This window comes from Patagioenas fasciata, chromosome 8, assembly GCF_037038585.1.
Source record: "Patagioenas fasciata isolate bPatFas1 chromosome 8, bPatFas1.hap1, whole genome shotgun sequence".
Classification (NCBI taxonomy): domain Eukaryota; kingdom Metazoa; phylum Chordata; class Aves; order Columbiformes; family Columbidae; genus Patagioenas; species Patagioenas fasciata.
Window position 1 is genome coordinate 43,240,977 of NC_092527.1, and position 10,001 is coordinate 43,250,977.

The following is a 10,001-nucleotide window of genomic DNA, read 5'->3' on the forward strand; positions in this document are numbered from 1 at the left end:
ACTCCCCCAAAAACCACAAGAGGGTGGCAGGGGGAACGCCCTAATGGGTCAAGAAGTCCCAAGAAATCCAGCAAGAGGACGACAGGGAGGAGCTCTTTAGCAGGCCAAAATCCCACTGAGGAAAGGCAAGAGGACAGCGGGGGAGAGCGCTCCAGTTCTTCAAGTGACTTCCCAGGCAGAAGGCAGGAGCATGGCGGGGCAGGACTGCGGCAGGTCAAGAATTCTCAGTCTGGCAATAGGATGGCGGGGAGGAGCGTTCCAGCGGGAGAAGAGCGCCCTGACTAGAGGCAAGACAAGGGTGAGGGAGAGCACTCGGACGTGTCAAGAAGACTCCCCCAAAAAGTGCAAGAGGAAGGCCGGTGGGGAGAGCAATCCAGCAGATCAGGAAGTCTCAATAAATGCGGTAAGAAGGTGGCAGGTGGGAGCTCCCCAGTGGTTCAAGAGGTCCCAAGATATCCAGCAAGAGAACTGTGAGGGGGAGCGCTCCAACAGGTCAAGCGGTGTCAAGAAATCCAGCAAGACAATGGTGGAAAACGCTCCGGTGAGTCACAAGATTCCCCCAAAAAAAGGCAAGAGAATGGTGCAGGGGAGCACTCTGGTGGATCAAGAAGCACCCAGGAAAAGGGGAAGAAGATGGTGGGGGGGAGCACTCTGGTTGGTCACAAGACTCCCCCAGAAAACACAAGAGGGTGGCAGGGAGAACGCCCTAATGGGTCAAGAGGACCCAAGAAATCCAGCAAGAGGACGGCGAGGGGGAGCGCTCCAGCAGGTCAGGAAGTCTCGATAAATGCGGTAAAAGGATGGTGGGTGGGAGCCCCTCAGTGGTTCCCAAGGTTCCAGGAAATCCAGCAAGAGGACGGCGTGGGGGAGCGCTGTGGCAGATGAAGAACCCTCAGTACATCTGGCAAGAGGACGGTGAGGGGGTGCTCTGATGGGTCAAGGTTGCTCTGAAAAAAGCCCAAGAGGGTGGTAAGGAGAAGCTCACCGGTGATTCACGAATCACCCAGAAAAAAGGGAAGAGGACAGTGCGGGGGAGCTCTTCAGTTGTTGAAGAGAATCCCCAGAAAAAGGCAGGAGGATGATGAGGGGGAACACTCTGGCGGGTCAAGAAGTCTCGATAAGTCCGGCAAGAAGACGGTGGGGAGGAGAGCTCGTGTGGGTCAAGAGGTCCCAAGAAACCCAGCAAGAGGACAGCAGGGGCGAGCGCTCCGGCAGATCAGGAAATCTCGATAAATGCAGTTAGAGGATGGTGGGTGTGAGCCCCTCAGTTGTTTAAGACGTCCCAAGAAATCCAGCAAGAGAACTGCGAGGGGGAGCGCTCCGGCAGGTCAAGCGATGTCAAGAAATCCAGCAAGACAATGGTGGAGAACTCTCCGGCGAGTCACAAGACTCTCCCAAAAAAGGCAAAAGAATGGTGCAGGGGAGCACTCTGGTGGATCAAGAAGCACCCAGGAAAAGGGGAAGAGGATGGTGGGGGGAAACGGCCTGGTTGGTCACAAGACTCCCCCAAAAACCACAAGAGGGGGAACGCCCTAATGGGTCAAGAAGTCCCAAGAAATCCAGCAAGAGGACGACAGGGAGGAGCTCTTTAGCAGGCCAAAATCCCACTGAGGAAAGGCAAGAGGACAGCGGGGGAGAGCGCTCCAGTTCTTCAAGTGACTTCCCAGGCAGAAGGCAGGAGCATGGCGGGGCAGGACTGCGGCAGGTCAAGAATTCTCAGTCTGGCAATAGGATGGCGGGGAGGAGCGTTCCAGCGGGAGAAGAGCGCCCTGACTAGAGGCAAGACAAGGGTGAGGGAGAGCACTCGGACGTGTCAAGAAGACTCCCCCAAAAAGTGCAAGAGGAAGGCCGGTGGGGAGAGCAATCCAGCAGATCAGGAAGTCTCAATAAATGCGGTAAGAAGGTGGCAGGTGGGAGCTCCCCAGTGGTTCAAGAGGTCCCAAGATATCCAGCAAGAGAACTGTGAGGGGGAGCGCTCCAACAGGTCAAGCGGTGTCAAGAAATCCAGCAAGACAATGGTGGAAAACGCTCCGGTGAGTCACAAGATTCCCCCAAAAAAAGGCAAGAGAATGGTGCAGGGGAGCACTCTGGTGGATCAAGAAGCACCCAGGAAAAGGGGAAGAAGATGGTGGGGGGGAGCACTCTGGTTGGTCACAAGACTCCCCCAGAAAACACAAGAGGGTGGCAGGGGGAACGCCCTAATGGGTCAAGAGGACCCAAGAAATCCAGCAAGAGGACGGCGAAGGGGAGCGCTCCAGCAGATCAGGAAGTCTCGATAAATGCGGTAAGAGGATGGCGGGTGGGAGCCCCCCCAGTGGTCCAAGAGGTCCCAAGAAATCCAGCAAGAGGACGGCGAGGGGGAGCGCTCTGGCAGATCAGGACGTCTCAATAAATGCGGTAAAAGGATGGTGGGTGGGAGCCCCTCAGTGGTTCCCAAGGTTCCAGGAAATCCAGCAAGAGGACGGCGTGGGGGAGCGCTGTGGCAGATGAAGAACCCTCAGTACATCTGGCAAGAGGACGGTGAGGGGGTGCTCTGATGGGTCAAGGTTGCTCTGAAAAAAGCCCAAGAGGGTGGTAAGGAGAAGCTCACCGGTGATTCACGAATCACCCAGAAAAAAGGGAAGAGGACAGTGCGGGGGAGCTCTTCAGTTGTTGAAGATAATCCCCAGAAAAAGGCAGGAGGATGATGAGGGGGAACACTCTGGCGGGTCAAGAAGTCTCGATAAGTCCGGCAAGAAGACGGTGGGGAGGAGAGCTCGTGTGGGTCAAGAGGTCCCAAGAAACCCAGCAAGAGGACAGCAGGGGCGAGCGCTCCGGCAGATCAGGAAATCTCGATAAATGCAGTTAGAGGATGGTGGGTGTGAGCCCCTCAGTTGTTTAAGACGTCCCAAGAAATCCAGCAAGAGAACTGCGAGGGGGAGCGCTCCGGCAGGTCAAGCGATGTCAAGAAATCCAGCAAGACAATGGTGGAGAACTCTCCGGCGAGTCACAAGACTCTCCCAAAAAAGGCAAAAGAATGGTGCAGGGGAGCACTCTGGTGGATCAAGAAGCACCCAGGAAAAGGGGAAGAGGATGGTGGGGGGAAACGGCCTGGTTGGTCACAAGACTCCCCCAAAAACCACAAGAGGGTGGCAGGGGGAACGCCCTAATGGGTCAAGAAGTCCCAAGAAATCCAGCAAGAGGACGACAGGGAGGAGCTCTTTAGCAGGCCAAAATCCCACTGAGGAAAGGCAAGAGGACAGCGGGGGAGAGCGCTCCAGTTCTTCAAGTGACTTCCCAGGCAGAAGGCAGGAGCATGGCGGGGCAGGACTGCGGCAGGTCAAGAATTCTCAGTCTGGCAATAGGATGGCGGGGAGGAGCGTTCCAGCGGGAGAAGAGCGCCCTGACTAGAGGCAAGACAAGGGTGAGGGAGAGCACTCGGACGTGTCAAGAAGACTCCCCCAAAAAGTGCAAGAGGAAGGCCGGTGGGGAGAGCAATCCAGCAGATCAGGAAGTCTCAATAAATGCGGTAAGAAGGTGGCAGGTGGGAGCTCCCCAGTGGTTCAAGAGGTCCCAAGATATCCAGCAAGAGAACTGTGAGGGGGAGCGCTCCAACAGGTCAAGCGGTGTCAAGAAATCCAGCAAGACAATGGTGGAAAACGCTCCGGTGAGTCACAAGATTCCCCCAAAAAAAGGCAAGAGAATGGTGCAGGGGAGCACTCTGGTGGATCAAGAAGCACCCAGGAAAAGGGGAAGAAGATGGTGGGGGGGAGCACTCTGGTTGGTCACAAGACTCCCCCAGAAAACACAAGAGGGTGGCAGGGAGAACGCCCTAATGGGTCAAGAGGACCCAAGAAATCCAGCAAGAGGACGGCGAGGGGGAGCGCTCCAGCAGGTCAGGAAGTCTCGATAAATGCGGTAAAAGGATGGTGGGTGGGAGCCCCTCAGTGGTTCCCAAGGTTCCAGGAAATCCAGCAAGAGGACGGCGTGGGGGAGCGCTGTGGCAGATGAAGAACCCTCAGTACATCTGGCAAGAGGACGGTGAGGGGGTGCTCTGATGGGTCAAGGTTGCTCTGAAAAAAGCCCAAGAGGGTGGTAAGGAGAAGCTCACCGGTGATTCACGAATCACCCAGAAAAAAGGGAAGAGGACAGTGCGGGGGAGCTCTTCAGTTGTTGAAGATAATCCCCAGAAAAAGGCAGGAGGATGATGAGGGGGAACACTCTGGCGGGTCAAGAAGTCTCGATAAGTCCGGCAAGAAGACGGTGGGGAGGAGAGCTCGTGTGGGTCAAGAGGTCCCAAGAAACCCAGCAAGAGGACAGCAGGGGCGAGCGCTCCGGCAGATCAGGAAATCTCGATAAATGCAGTTAGAGGATGGTGGGTGTGAGCCCCTCAGTTGTTTAAGACGTCCCAAGAAATCCAGCAAGAGAACTGTGAGGGGGAGCGCTCCGGCAGGTCAAGCGATGTCAAGAAATCCAGCAAGACAATGGTGGAGAACTCTCCGGCGAGTCACAAGACTCTCCCAAAAAAGGCAAAAGAATGGTGCAGGGGAGCACTCTGGTGGATCAAGAAGCACCCAGGAAAAGGGGAAGAGGATGGTGGGGGGAAACGGCCTGGTTGGTCACAAGACTCCCCCAAAAACCACAAGAGGGGGAACGCCCTAATGGGTCAAGAAGTCCCAAGAAATCCAGCAAGAGGACGACAGGGAGGAGCTCTTTAGCAGGCCAAAATCCCACTGAGGAAAGGCAAGAGGACAGCGGGGGAGAGCGCTCCAGTTCTTCAAGTGACTTCCCAGGCAGAAGGCAGGAGCATGGCGGGGCAGGACTGCGGCAGGTCAAGAATTCTCAGTCTGGCAATAGGATGGCGGGGAGGAGCGTTCCAGCGGGAGAAGAGCGCCCTGACTAGAGGCAAGACAAGGGTGAGGGAGAGCACTCGGACGTGTCAAGAAGACTCCCCCAAAAAGTGCAAGAGGAAGGCCGGTGGGGAGAGCAATCCAGCAGATCAGGAAGTCTCAATAAATGCGGTAAGAAGGTGGCAGGTGGGAGCTCCCCAGTGGTTCAAGAGGTCCCAAGATATCCAGCAAGAGAACTGTGAGGGGGAGCGCTCCAACAGGTCAAGCGGTGTCAAGAAATCCAGCAAGACAATGGTGGAAAACGCTCCGGTGAGTCACAAGATTCCCCCAAAAAAAGGCAAGAGAATGGTGCAGGGGAGCACTCTGGTGGATCAAGAAGCACCCAGGAAAAGGGGAAGAAGATGGTGGGGGGGAGCACTCTGGTTGGTCACAAGACTCCCCCAGAAAACACAAGAGGGTGGCAGGGGGAACGCCCTAATGGGTCAAGAGGACCCAAGAAATCCAGCAAGAGGACGGCGAAGGGGAGCGCTCCAGCAGATCAGGAAGTCTCGATAAATGCGGTAAGAGGATGGCGGGTGGGAGCCCCCCCAGTGGTCCAAGAGGTCCCAAGAAATCCAGCAAGAGGACGGCGAGGGGGAGCGCTCTGGCAGATCAGGACGTCTCAATAAATGCGGTAAAAGGATGGTGGGTGGGAGCCCCTCAGTGGTTCCCAAGGTTCCAGGAAATCCAGCAAGAGGACGGCGTGGGGGAGCGCTGTGGCAGATGAAGAACCCTCAGTACATCTGGCAAGAGGACGGTGAGGGGGTGCTCTGATGGGTCAAGGTTGCTCTGAAAAAAGCCCAAGAGGGTGGTAAGGAGAAGCTCACTGGTGATTCACGAATCACCCAGAAAAAAGGGAAGAGGACAGTGCGGGGGAGCTCTTCAGTTGTTGAAGAGAATCCCCAGAAAAAGGCAGGAGGATGATGAGGGGGAACACTCTGGCGGGTCAAGAAGTCTCGATAAGTCCGGCAAGAAGACGGTGGGGAGGAGAGCTCGTGTGGGTCAAGAGGTCCCAAGAAACCCAGCAAGAGGACAGCAGGGGCGAGCGCTCCGGCAGATCAGGAAATCTCGATAAATGCAGTTAGAGGATGGTGGGTGTGAGCCCCTCAGTTGTTTAAGACGTCCCAAGAAATCCAGCAAGAGAACTGCGAGGGGGAGCGCTCCGGCAGGTCAAGCGATGTCAAGAAATCCAGCAAGACAATGGTGGAGAACTCTCCGGCGAGTCACAAGACTCTCCCAAAAAAGGCAAAAGAATGGTGCAGGGGAGCACTCTGGTGGATCAAGAAGCACCCAGGAAAAGGGGAAGAGGATGGTGGGGGGAAACGGCCTGGTTGGTCACAAGACTCCCCCAAAAACCACAAGAGGGTGGCAGGGGGAACGCCCTAATGGGTCAAGAAGTCCCAAGAAATCCAGCAAGAGGACGACAGGGAGGAGCTCTTTAGCAGGCCAAAATCCCACTGAGGAAAGGCAAGAGGACAGCGGGGGAGAGCGCTCCAGTTCTTCAAGTGACTTCCCAGGCAGAAGGCAGGAGCATGGCGGGGCAGGACTGCGGCAGGTCAAGAATTCTCAGTCTGGCAATAGGATGGCGGGGAGGAGCGTTCCAGCGGGAGAAGAGCGCCCTGACTAGAGGCAAGACAAGGGTGAGGGAGAGCACTCGGACGTGTCAAGAAGACTCCCCCAAAAAGTGCAAGAGGAAGGCCGGTGGGGAGAGCAATCCAGCAGATCAGGAAGTCTCAATAAATGCGGTAAGAAGGTGGCAGGTGGGAGCTCCCCAGTGGTTCAAGAGGTCCCAAGATATCCAGCAAGAGAACTGTGAGGGGGAGCGCTCCAACAGGTCAAGCGGTGTCAAGAAATCCAGCAAGACAATGGTGGAAAACGCTCCGGTGAGTCACAAGATTCCCCCAAAAAAAGGCAAGAGAATGGTGCAGGGGAGCACTCTGGTGGATCAAGAAGCACCCAGGAAAAGGGGAAGAAGATGGTGGGGGGGAGCACTCTGGTTGGTCACAAGACTCCCCCAGAAAACACAAGAGGGTGGCAGGGAGAACGCCCTAATGGGTCAAGAGGACCCAAGAAATCCAGCAAGAGGACGGCGAGGGGGAGCGCTCCAGCAGGTCAGGAAGTCTCGATAAATGCGGTAAAAGGATGGTGGGTGGGAGCCCCTCAGTGGTTCCCAAGGTTCCAGGAAATCCAGCAAGAGGACGGCGTGGGGGAGCGCTGTGGCAGATGAAGAACCCTCAGTACATCTGGCAAGAGGACGGTGAGGGGGTGCTCTGATGGGTCAAGGTTGCTCTGAAAAAAGCCCAAGAGGGTGGTAAGGAGAAGCTCACCGGTGATTCACGAATCACCCAGAAAAAAGGGAAGAGGACAGTGCGGGGGAGCTCTTCAGTTGTTGAAGAGAATCCCCAGAAAAAGGCAGGAGGATGATGAGGGGGAACACTCTGGCGGGTCAAGAAGTCTCGATAAGTCCGGCAAGAAGACGGTGGGGAGGAGAGCTCGTGTGGGTCAAGAGGTCCCAAGAAACCCAGCAAGAGGACAGCAGGGGCGAGCGCTCCGGCAGATCAGGAAATCTCGATAAATGCAGTTAGAGGATGGTGGGTGTGAGCCCCTCAGTTGTTTAAGACGTCCCAAGAAATCCAGCAAGAGAACTGCGAGGGGGAGCGCTCCGGCAGGTCAAGCGATGTCAAGAAATCCAGCAAGACAATGGTGGAGAACTCTCCGGCGAGTCACAAGACTCTCCCAAAAAAGGCAAAAGAATGGTGCAGGGGAGCACTCTGGTGGATCAAGAAGCACCCAGGAAAAGGGGAAGAGGATGGTGGGGGGAAACGGCCTGGTTGGTCACAAGACTCCCCCAAAAACCACAAGAGGGTGGCAGGGGGAACGCCCTAATGGGTCAAGAAGTCCCAAGAAATCCAGCAAGAGGACGACAGGGAGGAGCTCTTTAGCAGGCCAAAATCCCACTGAGGAAAGGCAAGAGGACAGCGGGGGAGAGCGCTCCAGTTCTTCAAGTGACTTCCCAGGCAGAAGGCAGGAGCATGGCGGGGCAGGACTGCGGCAGGTCAAGAATTCTCAGTCTGGCAATAGGATGGCGGGGAGGAGCGTTCCAGCGGGAGAAGAGCGCCCTGACTAGAGGCAAGACAAGGGTGAGGGAGAGCACTCGGACGTGTCAAGAAGACTCCCCCAAAAAGTGCAAGAGGAAGGCCGGTGGGGAGAGCAATCCAGCAGATCAGGAAGTCTCAATAAATGCGGTAAGAAGGTGGCAGGTGGGAGCTCCCCAGTGGTTCAAGAGGTCCCAAGATATCCAGCAAGAGAACTGTGAGGGGGAGCGCTCCAACAGGTCAAGCGGTGTCAAGAAATCCAGCAAGACAATGGTGGAAAACGCTCCGGTGAGTCACAAGATTCCCCCAAAAAAAGGCAAGAGAATGGTGCAGGGGAGCACTCTGGTGGATCAAGAAGCACCCAGGAAAAGGGGAAGAAGATGGTGGGGGGGAGCACTCTGGTTGGTCACAAGACTCCCCCAGAAAACACAAGAGGGTGGCAGGGGGAACGCCCTAATGGGTCAAGAGGACCCAAGAAATCCAGCAAGAGGACGGCGAAGGGGAGCGCTCCAGCAGATCAGGAAGTCTCGATAAATGCGGTAAGAGGATGGCGGGTGGGAGCCCCCCCAGTGGTCCAAGAGGTCCCAAGAAATCCAGCAAGAGGACGGCGAGGGGGAGCGCTCTGGCAGATCAGGACGTCTCAATAAATGCGGTAAAAGGATGGTGGGTGGGAGCCCCTCAGTGGTTCCCAAGGTTCCAGGAAATCCAGCAAGAGGACGGCGTGGGGGAGCGCTGTGGCAGATGAAGAACCCTCAGTACATCTGGCAAGAGGACGGTGAGGGGGTGCTCTGATGGGTCAAGGTTGCTCTGAAAAAAGCCCAAGAGGGTGGTAAGGAGAAGCTCACCGGTGATTCACGAATCACCCAGAAAAAAGGGAAGAGGACAGTGCGGGGGAGCTCTTCAGTTGTTGAAGAGAATCCCCAGAAAAAGGCAGGAGGATGATGAGGGGGAACACTCTGGCGGGTCAAGAAGTCTCGATAAGTCCGGCAAGAAGACGGTGGGGAGGAGAGCTCGTGTGGGTCAAGAGGTCCCAAGAAACCCAGCAAGAGGACAGCAGGGGCGAGCGCTCCGGCAGATCAGGAAATCTCGATAAATGCAGTTAGAGGATGGTGGGTGTGAGCCCCTCAGTTGTTTAAGACGTCCCAAGAAATCCAGCAAGAGAACTGTGAGGGGGAGCGCTCCGGCAGGTCAAGCGATGTCAAGAAATCCAGCAAGACAATGGTGGAGAACTCTCCGGCGAGTCACAAGACTCTCCCAAAAAAGGCAAAAGAATGGTGCAGGGGAGCACTCTGGTGGATCAAGAAGCACCCAGGAAAAGGGGAAGAGGATGGTGGGGGGAAACGGCCTGGTTGGTCACAAGACTCCCCCAAAAACCACAAGAGGGTGGCAGGGGGAACGCCCTAATGGGTCAAGAAGTCCCAAGAAATCCAGCAAGAGGACGACAGGGAGGAGCTCTTTAGCAGGCCAAAATCCCACTGAGGAAAGGCAAGAGGACAGCGGGGGAGAGCGCTCCAGTTCTTCAAGTGACTTCCCAGGCAGAAGGCAGGAGCATGGCGGGGCAGGACTGCGGCAGGTCGAGAATTCTCAGTCTGGCAATAGGATGGCGGGGAGGAGCGTTCCAGCGGGAGAAGAGCGCCCTGACTAGAGGCAAGACAAGGGTGAGGGAGAGCACTCGGACGTGTCAAGAAGACTCCCCCAAAAAGTGCAAGAGGAAGGCCGGTGGGGAGAGCAATCCAGCAGATCAGGAAGTCTCAATAAATGCGGTAAGAAGGTGGCAGGTGGGAGCTCCCCAGTGGTTCAAGAGGTCCCAAGATATCCAGCAAGAGAACTGTGAGGGAGAGCGCTCCAACAGGTCAAGCGGTGTCAAGAAATCCAGCAAGACAATGGTGGAAAACGCTCCGGTGAGTCACAAGATTCCCCCAAAAAAAGGCAAGAGAATGGTGCAGGGGAGCACTCTGGTGGATCAAGAAGCACCCAGGAAAAGGGGAAGAAGATGGTGGGGGGGAGCACTCTGGTTGGTCACAAGACTCCCCCAGAA